The sequence below is a fragment of the Sceloporus undulatus genome, chromosome 5 (assembly GCF_019175285.1).
Source record: "Sceloporus undulatus isolate JIND9_A2432 ecotype Alabama chromosome 5, SceUnd_v1.1, whole genome shotgun sequence".
In the NCBI taxonomy this organism is placed as follows: domain Eukaryota; kingdom Metazoa; phylum Chordata; class Lepidosauria; order Squamata; family Phrynosomatidae; genus Sceloporus; species Sceloporus undulatus.
In genome coordinates this window covers 142994928-143006347 of record NC_056526.1, presented here as the reverse complement: position 1 = coordinate 143006347, position 11420 = coordinate 142994928, and positions in this window count along the sequence as shown.

Here is an 11420-nt window from a genome sequence, read left to right as displayed (position 1 = left end):
TGAACACTTTCTCCATCTATCTTGTCAATCACATTTGTTATTGTTGTTAACTTCTTTTGCATACTTGTTTATTAATTACGGACCATATAAACTCTGTAGCTATGGCCAGCAAATTTCTGTGAGAAGAGCCATACACAATTGAAAAAGGAAGGGGAAGGAGGAATCTAGCAGCACTCTTAAGGCTGATTTATTTTAGCATGAGCTTTCATGGATTTCAATCCAGATGCATTTATGGAATTATATCAGACTTCAGATATAATACTAGTTACGTTGTTGTGGGTGTAGGATCAGAGGATAACAGGACACAGAAAGCTCCAAAAGCCATCAGTCTTCCAATAGTCATGTAAGGTGATGCTGGTCTGTCAGGTGGGTTCCCAGACAGTTCTGAGGTGAGAAAGCAATAAATCCACCAGTCAGTTCCTTTGAGTTCAGGTGTTTTTCAGAGATGTAGCTGTGGATATAAACCCACTAAAGATGCAGTAGAGTGATATTATAACCTCAGGTTATAAAGAATATTTATTAAGCAGTGGCACCATTCCCACAACTGTAAAAATATGTGTTATACCTATGGTTTTAATATCTCTATTTATCTGAAGACGTGTGTTTATATCAATGAAAGCTTATGCTGAAACAAAAACCAGATATGCAGTAAGAAGGAAGATACAGTGTTTGACCTTATGGTCTTAAAGGTGCTGCCACATTTTGTTTCAGTTCACAGTTTCATTTCAATCAGGTCTTTCGATTCACAGAACAAAATCTGGAACGCAACCCATATTTAAAAAAAAAACATTTTGAATTTCTTATCTCATTGCAGTAAGAAGGAAGATACAGTGTTTGACCTTATGGTCATATTTAAGCTACAGTCTGTAGCATGTTGCTGTTCTTCACAGCAGATTAAAAAGTGAAGAAAAGCCCTGATTGTGCTTTACTATAAATGGCCCCTGCACATCTGTTTTTGTATTTTCATATCCTAATGTAATTGTTACTTTCTGCTCTCGGCCTGAACTTTCCAAAAATTTATACTTCCCTAAGTGTCTGTTCAGAGAGCTGGTGTGGCATAATGGTTTAAGGGTTGGACTATGACTCAGGAGACATAGGTTCAAATCCCTGCTCGGCTATGAAAATCCACAGGGTGATCTTGGGCAAGTCACACACTCTCAGCCTCAGGGGAAGACAATGACAAACCTCTGAACAAAATCTTTCCAAGAAAACCCCATGATAGGTTCACATCAGGGTTCAAGTGGAAAATGACTTGAAGGCACATATCAACTACAGTGTCTATTTGGCAGCTTGGGGTTGGGGCAGAGTTGCAAATTTTCAGATGAATTAGATTATATTCACAAAATCTAACCAATTAACAGATGTATGAACTACAGAGACAATAGTACGCTACATATATGGATGCATATGTCTTTACAATCCGTCATGCAGCTAAACAATTCTCCCCATCAGAGCTTTTAAACTCAAGCATAAAAAGGAGGAAGGGGGTGGGTGAGGGAGAAAAAGCATTTCTTACTGTCAACAAAAATCTACACAAATGATGGCCCTTTCCAAGAGTATGGCTATTCTGAAGATGTTAAATTATCATCACTGCCACCACTAAGCAGCAGTAGGCTGGAGATTCTCTTGATACCATCCAGAATGTCTCTTCCTTTGTATGATGTCTCTAGCTGCTTCTTTAAAGCTGTAATACTTCATTTTTAAGGATGTACAATTCATTGTGTGTACAATAGTGTGTACAATCCATTGTGCTGGACCCTCTCACTTGCTCTCAGATACAGCAGTGAGATTTGTTTTCTCCCAAGTACAAAGGGTGGATCTGAATGTTAAATATGTAGTTCTGTTGGAACACGAGGTTAGACATACAGTCAAAGAAATAATAAACTGTGCAGGAATTTGGAATAAAATAAACAAACCTCTAAAGATATATGTCTCATGGGCTTCAGGGGTTTAGCGTTGAGAGCAAAGCAGCTGGTCTGCTAGTGCCAGCAAATGGAGATGAGCGCTTTTCTGTTGCTAAAATCTTCATCGCAGTATAGTTTTCAGATATTGTAAAAGTTTGTGTTCTGGATAGGGTAAAGTGAAATCCCCCTCCTTAATTTCACACACATTTGTATACCTTTTTAATAGCATGCACATAATGACTACTTGAAACATAAATGATCCAGGTTTAGCAAAGCTCTCTGCTCTTCAGAGGGCTTCCATGTAGAAAATAAGAAAGGTTTGGACAATCTTGCAGTTTCTCCATCTTTAATCTATTTCACATGGCAACAAGGAAGAGCAAAATCAGCCATGACATCTCCATGCTCATTACTTATTTAAGTAGAATGGTACCAGGAACCAAAATAGAGCTCAAAAAAGTTACTTTTTGGGGAACTGGAATTGCCAGAATCCTCCAGCCAGAACATTTTGCTTAACACAGTAGAATGACACTAGAAACCAAAGTGTTTCACAAGCAAAGCTTGGAAAAGTTACAAGAGAGGTATTTAATACTTTTCAGTTTGTTGACAGTACTGATAAGGAAAAAATTTAAGCTTAGATTAATAGATTGAAAGTATACTTGGCATTCAGAAGAAACATTACATTTGCAAGACAAGAATTCCCCATAGGAAGCCTCAGAGTGAAAGAGAAAGAAACCCATATGCAACTGATTTAAAGCTATTAACACAACCATGTGAATTTGGAGAATTCTTTTGGATCTCTTGCTAACAATCATATCATGGCATTAATCAGACAGCCACTGAGAGCCAGATTATAGTAGTCAAGAGTCAAGATTTATAGTATCAAGAGGATACAATGCAGATCAAATGGACACAGAGCAACTGGGAGAGCTTGTTGTGTGGTGTGGCGGGGGGAAGAGAAAATGAAACGGATGCCCCGCAGAACAAAGGTATGATTTAAAGGTACTGTATTTTAAAAGTATTGATGCATTACACTGAGTGGAGGAGGAGGAGCATGGTATCCACATGTAGATATAAAGGGGTTCACAAGGGTAAAAGGTTTGAGAACCACTGATCTAGATACCAGCTAGTAAAGTTTTTCCTGGGAGGTATCGTAAGTCCTTGAAGGCACCAGATCCTCTGATCTTGGAAGCTAAGTAGAGTCAGCCCTGGTTAGTAGTTGCAATGGGGGATCACCAAAGATTACCAGGTGCTGTAAGCTATCTTTCAGAGAAAGCAGGTGGTAAAGCCACCTTTAAGTATTACTTGCATAAGAAGAGCATTAAGGAATGTCATAAGGCAGAAAAACCTTGCCAAGAAGAGGTGCTTTCAGACATATGATCCCAGTTAAAAGTCATTGCACAGCTATTCAGTCTTTCCAACTTTAAATACATAAATAAATGACACATTATGTACCACAATATTTATAATACATGGAAAGAAAATATATGGAAAGAAAAAAAATACAATTGTGAGAAAACCAAAATATTGTTACAAATAAAGGACAATATGATTTGGACCCAATGTAAAAGTTTGTAAGCAAAGAAGGATTACTGAATGAAGAAAGCCTCCTCCTTGATCCATCCAAAAAGGTTTATGAAACCTGTCACCCAAAATCATTGTTCAAGTTATCTACACCATATGTGTATATGTGTCTTCAAGTCACTTTAGGACAATCACATGAATTTCAAGGGTTCTCTTAGGCAAGGAATACTCAGAGGTGGTTTTGCCAGTTCCTTCCTCTGAAATACCACCTTCAGCACCTAGTACAGTATTCATTAGACACTGAAACAAATTTAATCAGACCTACATGAGGTCTATGTGGTTTCAATAAAACCCAATTTCAATAACAATAGAATCCTAAAAGGCCAGAATATGCTTGGGCCCAAAAATATGAATAAAACAATTATAAGAAAATCAACTGCTTGCTAAAGAAGTCGCCATTAATGGTCACCACAGATATTTGATAAGACAACAAAGTGTTAGCCTAAACCAAAAAAAACCAAAACAGTATAACAAACAGAAAGGTCTAGGGGAAAAAGTGTTAACAGGGTAAAACCTAAAAATAGTTTTAATGTCTAAAATATTCTGATGATGAAATGACAAAGCATTCCCTTATATCAAAATAAGCAATGTATAAACAGTGCAATATATGCATTAAAGACAAGGAGTATTGAAACTTCCAAAATGCATTAAAAGCAAAAAGTATCAAAACATCTAAACGTGTTTCAACAAAAGTCTTCCTCAGTGTATAGGAAAGATGTAGTAGCAACAAAACATCCTATTGCCAAAGAGTCATCCAGTATATGTAAGTAGGCTAGATCAGGCTTATAATAATTCCATGTCCAGGATGCTCAAACAAATGGCAAGGCTCTCAAGTTGCAAGAATATTTTAGACATTTAAATATATGTTTTACTCTGTTAACACTTTTTTCTTAGACCATAGTTTGTTTACACCATAGATATTTGTCATGCACTTTGCTCCCGAGTTATTGGATTTTCTTAAATTGAAATCTCAGTGTGAGGGTTTGGGGGGGGGGGGGGGATCAGATTCTGGCATAGTTCCCCCCCCCCCAGTATTTTCTCCTTCCTGCTGTAATCTCAGCTGGAATTGGACTTGTTATTTGCAAAGGGCAGAAACCTGAACTTTCCTCTGTGCTCTCTTTGCTTTCCTGCCATTTTTTTTTTAATTTTATTTTTTTGCTGCCTCTTTAGCTCTCTGCTCCATTTTGACCTTTTATGTCATGTACTGCCATCTGAAATTTCCCAGACTGTAACATTCTTTTTCAGCCTTGGGCCCTTCTTATTTGCAAACATCCTTTAAAACCTGAGCTTTGTTTGATTCTATTGCTCCTGAACATCTGCATGTTCTCTTGTTAGAAGTTCATTTGGAATGGATTCATCTTCCATCCGGTACAGATTACCAGGCAGAGATTTATCTATATAAGAAAAGTAATTGACTTGGCAACTGTGCTTTCTCAAGCATTTCAGCAGTAACTATTTTGGCTTCTTGCTGAATACATCAGATACACTGGAAGGCAGTCTTTTCGAAGGTGTTGCATGTTATTTGTGATCTGCTGAAGGTTGTTGTGTATTAAAAGTTGCTCTAAAAATACAATTCACATTCATACAAATTAAAAAATGCAACGTTATATGTTTTAAACGAGGCTTTTATTTTTCATGACACTGAAATTAATTACAGTATTGCAATGTACAATTTATACGTATTACACTGAAATAGAAAACATTATTTTTTGAACCACAACTCCTAGAATATGCAGTTGCCATGCCAGTTGGTGTATCCTAAGGACTTTATCACACGTGAAAATAACCTGAACTGAAAGTTGACAAAAACTATTCCTTTTTACTTTCGCAATATCCAGAAAGTAAAAAGGAGTCGTTTTTATCAACTTTCCATTTCGGTTATTTTCACGTTATTTCTCTTTCAGGCAAACATTGTCTGAAAAACATCCCGCATTTGCATTTTTTCCCTACTTTTAAATATAATTTTTGCCGGGATTCGTCCAGTGTGATAAAGTCCTAAGACCCCCACATCATTCACTGCATTTATTGTTGTTTAGGTAAATTCTTGTCAAGATGGCTTTAACATATGGTGACCCTTTGAATGAGAGACCTTCAAGATAACTTTTTTATAAAAACCCTGCGAAGATCTTGCAAACTCAGGGTTATAACATCTTTCATCCACCTGTAATATGATTTTTTCTCTTTTCCTACTGCCATCCACTTTTCCCTAATGAGTCATGTCAACTTATAATATGTCCAAAGTAGTATAGCATCACTTCATTTCTGTTGGTTTCTAGGGCGAATTCAGGCTTGTTTTTCTCTGGGAACAATTTCCTTGTTGTTTTGACAGTCCATGGTATCCACAGAAATCTCATCCAGCACCACATTTCAGGTCTGTTTTCCTTACCGTCCAGCTTTCATAACCATACATAGATATCAGAAATACCATGGCACAGATTATCCTGATTTTGGTATTTAATATCTTTTCTATTTCAGAATCTTATGTAGTTCCTTCATAGCTGCCCTTCCAAGTTGCAGTCTTCTGATTTCTTGACTAGTCTCCATGTTGATTTATGACTGAGTCAAGATAGGGAAAATCTTCAACTATGTCAATGTCTTCTTCATTCACTTTAAAGTTATGCAGATCATATATAATCATTATTTTTGTTATCTTAATGTTCAATGAACAAATTTATTTCCACCATCACTTCAAACTCCCACATTTGGTATAATCCCTAGCTAAATTTGGGACAGAGTAATGGAGTAGAGGGCTAAAAGAACTGTGTTGAGGACTCTGAAAATTAGTAAGAATCTGATGCCTGTTCCCATTCATTTATTTATGAATCTTACGATTCAGGTCTAGACGTGGCTAGCTAAACTATAAATATACATTGAATTGCAGCCTTAAATTTCTACTCAGTGTTCACCCTCTTGGGAGAAAGTCCCAGTGAAACTAGGGGAAATTACTTTTGTTTAAATATTAATAGCATTTAATTGCCATCTTGAAATGCATTCCTTCCAGATTAGTCTCATTGATTTTAAGGTGGTTCAGGGAGTATAATGAGCATACAAATTAACAATTTTAAAATTTCACTCATCCACCGAGTGTAATGAACCATTATTCCTGCTTTGTTTTAATTTTAAATGAATAATTTCAGCTAATGAAAGACCTTTCACATTTTTCCAATCATAATAATTTTTTATGGACATAGAATGTAGTTACAATGATATGGATCTACATAATGCATACAAATTCAGATTAGGAGATATTTGGATAATTTAGTTAATTAGGGTTACTATGTAGACACATACACACACACAATATCTATCACTCCACTTCAGATGAGAATCCAATATTGAAAGCAATGAATTTTGCCTTTAAATTCACATTTCTTAACTTTGACCATTCCTTCCAGTTCTTACCTTTATCTACTAAATGCAAAGAGGGGACGGCACCAGTTGTTTGGATCTTTTCCCAATTAGAATCCTTCTGCCAAGATAAGAGTTTACTTAACCTTCATTTCCCTGTAATCATGAAAACCTCTGGGGGCTTATGGGTCTGTATTGCAAGAAAACAGTAATTAATTCCTCGCCTTAAAAGTCTGTCTTGGTTGATGAGCATCCTGTTTTTTCATTGTCCCCAAAGACCTTTTTCGCTTCTTTTAAGTGCAAATTCAAGGAAATCTTTTTAAAACGTATGTCATTTCTCTACCCTTTCCCTTGGCTATACAGATAACTACACATTTTTGGGATGGAATAATTATCAACGGAGGTTTTTTTCATGGTCATGTTGATGATCAAGTATACTTTGAAATTGTATTTATTTTCCATTTTATATGAGACCCATGCCAGGGTTGCCAGTCCACTAAAGGCACGTCATTCGACACCAATATTTTCTCTTGGAATTGGTTGTTGGCGAATGGAAAACAATCAAAGCCAATACTTTTGATAGAGATAAAAGTGAGCTGAGCTGAAGCAAGAAAGCACTTTGGTGGAAAGAGAAACTCTTTATCTTCCTAACATGCCATCTGATACAGGGGCATAATATCAAATATTAAAGTGAGGGTGCCAGTATAGTGTTGCACTTGGTTAAAATGCCTATTCATATAAGGAGATGGGTGACTTTGGACAAGTCACACACTCTCAGCCTTAAATAAAGGCAAAGGCAATCTTGCCAAGAAAACGTTATGATAGGGCTGCCATAAACTGGAGTCAATCTGAAGGCACATAACAGTGTTAAGAGATGGTGCATGTACACTGTAGAAATGCCATTTGACACTACTTTGACTGCCATGGCTTCATCCTATAGAACCCAGGGATTTGTAGATCTGCAAGACACCAGCACTTTTTTTTTAAAAGAAAGATGAGTGCTTAAATTGTCTTTAATTTTCATATACAGACAAGAAAGAGTGTATTAGTAAACTTCAGGAAGTCAATTTTATATGTTTTATAGTAGATGTTTAGGTGTTTATGTTTGTTTGTCAGGGTTTAGGTTAGGGGTTAGTATATTGTAACAAGTTATGTATGTATGCATGTATGTATGTATGTTATATCATGTGTACTGTATGCAACCATATAATGAATTGTATGTATACTGTTTTTTTTAATTTCATAAATAAAGTTAAAAAAAAAAGACACCAGCACTTTTTGACAGAGAAGGCTAAAGACCTTGCAAACCTACAAATCCCAGGACTCCTTAGCATGGAGGTACATCACTTAAAATGGGGTCAAATTGTATTATTTCTACAGTGTAAATATAACCCGAGTCTTTTGGATATCTAGGATTGGATATACAGTGTGTGTGTGTGTGTGTGTGTGTATGTATGTGTGTGTGTGTGTGTGTGTGTGTGTGTGTATATATATATATATATATATATATATATATATATATAGAGAGAGAGAGAGAGAGAGAGAGAGAGAGAGCCACAATGAAAAGACATCTACAATTTGTGTAACAGGATTTCATTTAAATTAAACACAACTGAAAGGCTTATGAATATGATGCCCCATGCCTGGCCATGAGTTCATTTTGACAACAATTTGAGTTATTGCTATGAACTCAAGCAAAATAAGATGGTCAAACCCTTCTAAAAAGAATGCACAATAATACAGACATGATTGATGGACCAAAATAATGAAGTTCACGGGAAATGCTGTGAGGAGAAACCACACTGGTTAAACATTTAACCTACGAAACTTAGAACAATTAAGCCCCAGGAAAAAAAAAGCCTAGGAATCAAAGGTAAGCAAACAGGTCACTAAAGCTGCATTTACACTGCAGAGTTAATGCAAGGTGACACGGCTTCAAGGCTATCGGACCCTGGGATTTCTGAGGTCTTTAGCCTTCTCTCTCTAAAGGTAAGCTCTGGTGCCACAACTAGAGTGGCCAGATGTCCTAACCATAAAGGAGTCTAAGGCACCATAAAATGTAGGACATTCAAGAAAAATGTAAGGCACTGCTGAATTAAAAGCTAAAAACACTAATATAAATCTAAATATCTGCTTCTCAGTCATGACCAAAATAGAGGTCATTTTGGAAATTCCTCCTGGACAGAAGGCTGAAATGTAAGACATGTCCTGGAAAAGGAGGACATCTGGTCACCCTGGCCACAACAAAGTAAAAGTCCCAGGAGTCCATAGGATGGAGCCAGTCAAAGTGGTGTCAGACTGCAGCAGTAGCCAAATATATTTATCTCTATCTATATTTATCTATCTATCTCCATACACACACACACACACACACACACACATCAGTGGGCATGAGAGCTAGCGTGGCACAGTAGTTCGATCATTGGACTACAACTCTGGAGACCAGGGTTCGATTCCCAGCTCAGCCATGAAATCCACTGGGTGACCTTGCAGAAGTCACATGCTCTCAGCCTCAGGGGAAGGCAATGGCACAAGCCTCTTCTTCTGAAGAAACCTTGCCAAGAAACACCCATGATGGGTTCACCTTTAGGGTTGCCATAAGTTGGAAATGGCTTGAACACACTCAACAACAACAACAAACACCAGTAGATAGACACGCACATACACATATACATGGCTACTGCTGTAGTTTGTTATAGTGTGGAAGAAGCTGTAGTGACTGAGAAGCAGCAGTAGCTGTGTGTGTCTGTAGTTTTTTTGTAGTGTTACTGTTGCAGTTTGTTATAGTGTAGCTGCAGCAGCCATAGCAACTAAGAAGCAGCAGTGGCCTCATAGATAGACAGACAGATACCCCACACAGACACAGGTGTGTGTGTGTGTGTGTAAATATTTTATTCAAATTTCTCTTCTTCCTTTTCTTTCTAAAGTTTTGGAATGGGTTGTTTATTCTCGCTGTCTTGAGTTTCTTGAAGCCAACTCCATCCTCGATCCCTTTCAGTCTGGTTTCCGCCCAAGGCATTCCACAGAGACAGCTCTCACTAAGATCTCGAATGACCTTTTATGGGCCAAGGCTAATGACCTTTACTCTGTTCTCATCCTTCTTAATTTGTCTGCAGCATTTGACACCGTTGATCACTGTCTCCTAGTTGACATACTTTCTGACCTTGGGTTCTCAGACTTTGTTCTCGACTGGTTTAGATCTTATTTGTCAGACAGATCTTTTGCAGTAGTTGCAGGGGGCCAGACTTCTTCTCCTGTTCCCTTATCTGTTGGAGTTCCCCAGGGCTCTGTTCTGGCCTGGGTCCCCTTCTGTTTTCTCTCTACACACTGTCCTTAGGAAAACTCATTAGCTCTCTTGGCTTTTCCTACCATCTGTATGCCGATGACACCCAGTTGTATCTTTCTGCCCCTGACCTGTCTCCAAGGCTTGCCTCACAGCTGTCTCACAGTGGATGCGCCATCAGCGTTTGAAGCTCAACATGTCCAAGACAGAGCTTCTTGTCTTTCCTCCTAAGCCCACCCTTCAACTCTCCTTTTCTGTCTCTGTGGACAACATTTCTATTCAACCAGTCCAGCAAGCCCGCAGTCTTGGTTTTATCTTTGACTCTTCTCTGTCGTGTATCCCTCAGATCCAGACCACAGCCAAGGCTTGTAGATTCTTTTTGTACAATATTGCCAAAATCTGACCATATCTCTCCGCCTCTACTGCTAAGATCCTGGTCCATGCCCTAGTGGTCTCATGACTTGATTACTGTAATGTCCTCCTGGCTGGGCTTCCTCTTTCTCACCTCCGTCCTTTAATCTCTGTTCAGCATTCAGCTGCACGCATTATCATTTCCACCCACCGCTCTGACCATATCTCTCCTGTGTTGGCATCCCTTCACTGGCTCCCTCTCCCTTTCCGCATTCAGTATAAGCTCCTGCTGTCAATGTTTAAAGCCCTCCATAGACTGGCCCCTCCCTACCTATCAGACCTTCTTTCTCCTCACCTTCCCACTCGGTCCCTCCGTTCTAGTAGTCAAGGTCTGCTGTCTCAGCCCAGGATTTCCTCTGCCCCATCCCGAATTTGCCCCTTTTCACTTGCTGCCCCTCACTCCTGGAACCTTCTTCCCCCACAAGCAAGAGCCATCACTTCTTTAACCAGCTTCAAAACGGAGTTGAAAACCATCCTGTTTAGAGAAGCCTTCCCAGGCATTGCATAATTGTCACTTGCTATTTGATATTCTTTTGTTGTCTGTTTTATTCAATCATTTCCTGTACTGCTATGTATTTTATATGTATTATCTTACTAGACAGGCCCCTTCCCCACCACCACTCCCTTCTCCTTTTGTGTCATGTCTTTTTAGATTGTAAGCCTGAGGGCAGGGAACCGTCCAATTAAAAAGATTGTATGTACAGCGCTGTGTAAATTTACAGCGCTTTATAAATAAAGATTAATAATAATAATAATAATAATAAATTTTCCAACACATACACACACCTACTGCTGTAGTTTGTTGTGTTGTTGTAGTTTGTTGCAGTGTGGAAGAAGGGATCAAGAAGCAGCAGTTACCCCCATATATATATATATACACACACACATACCAC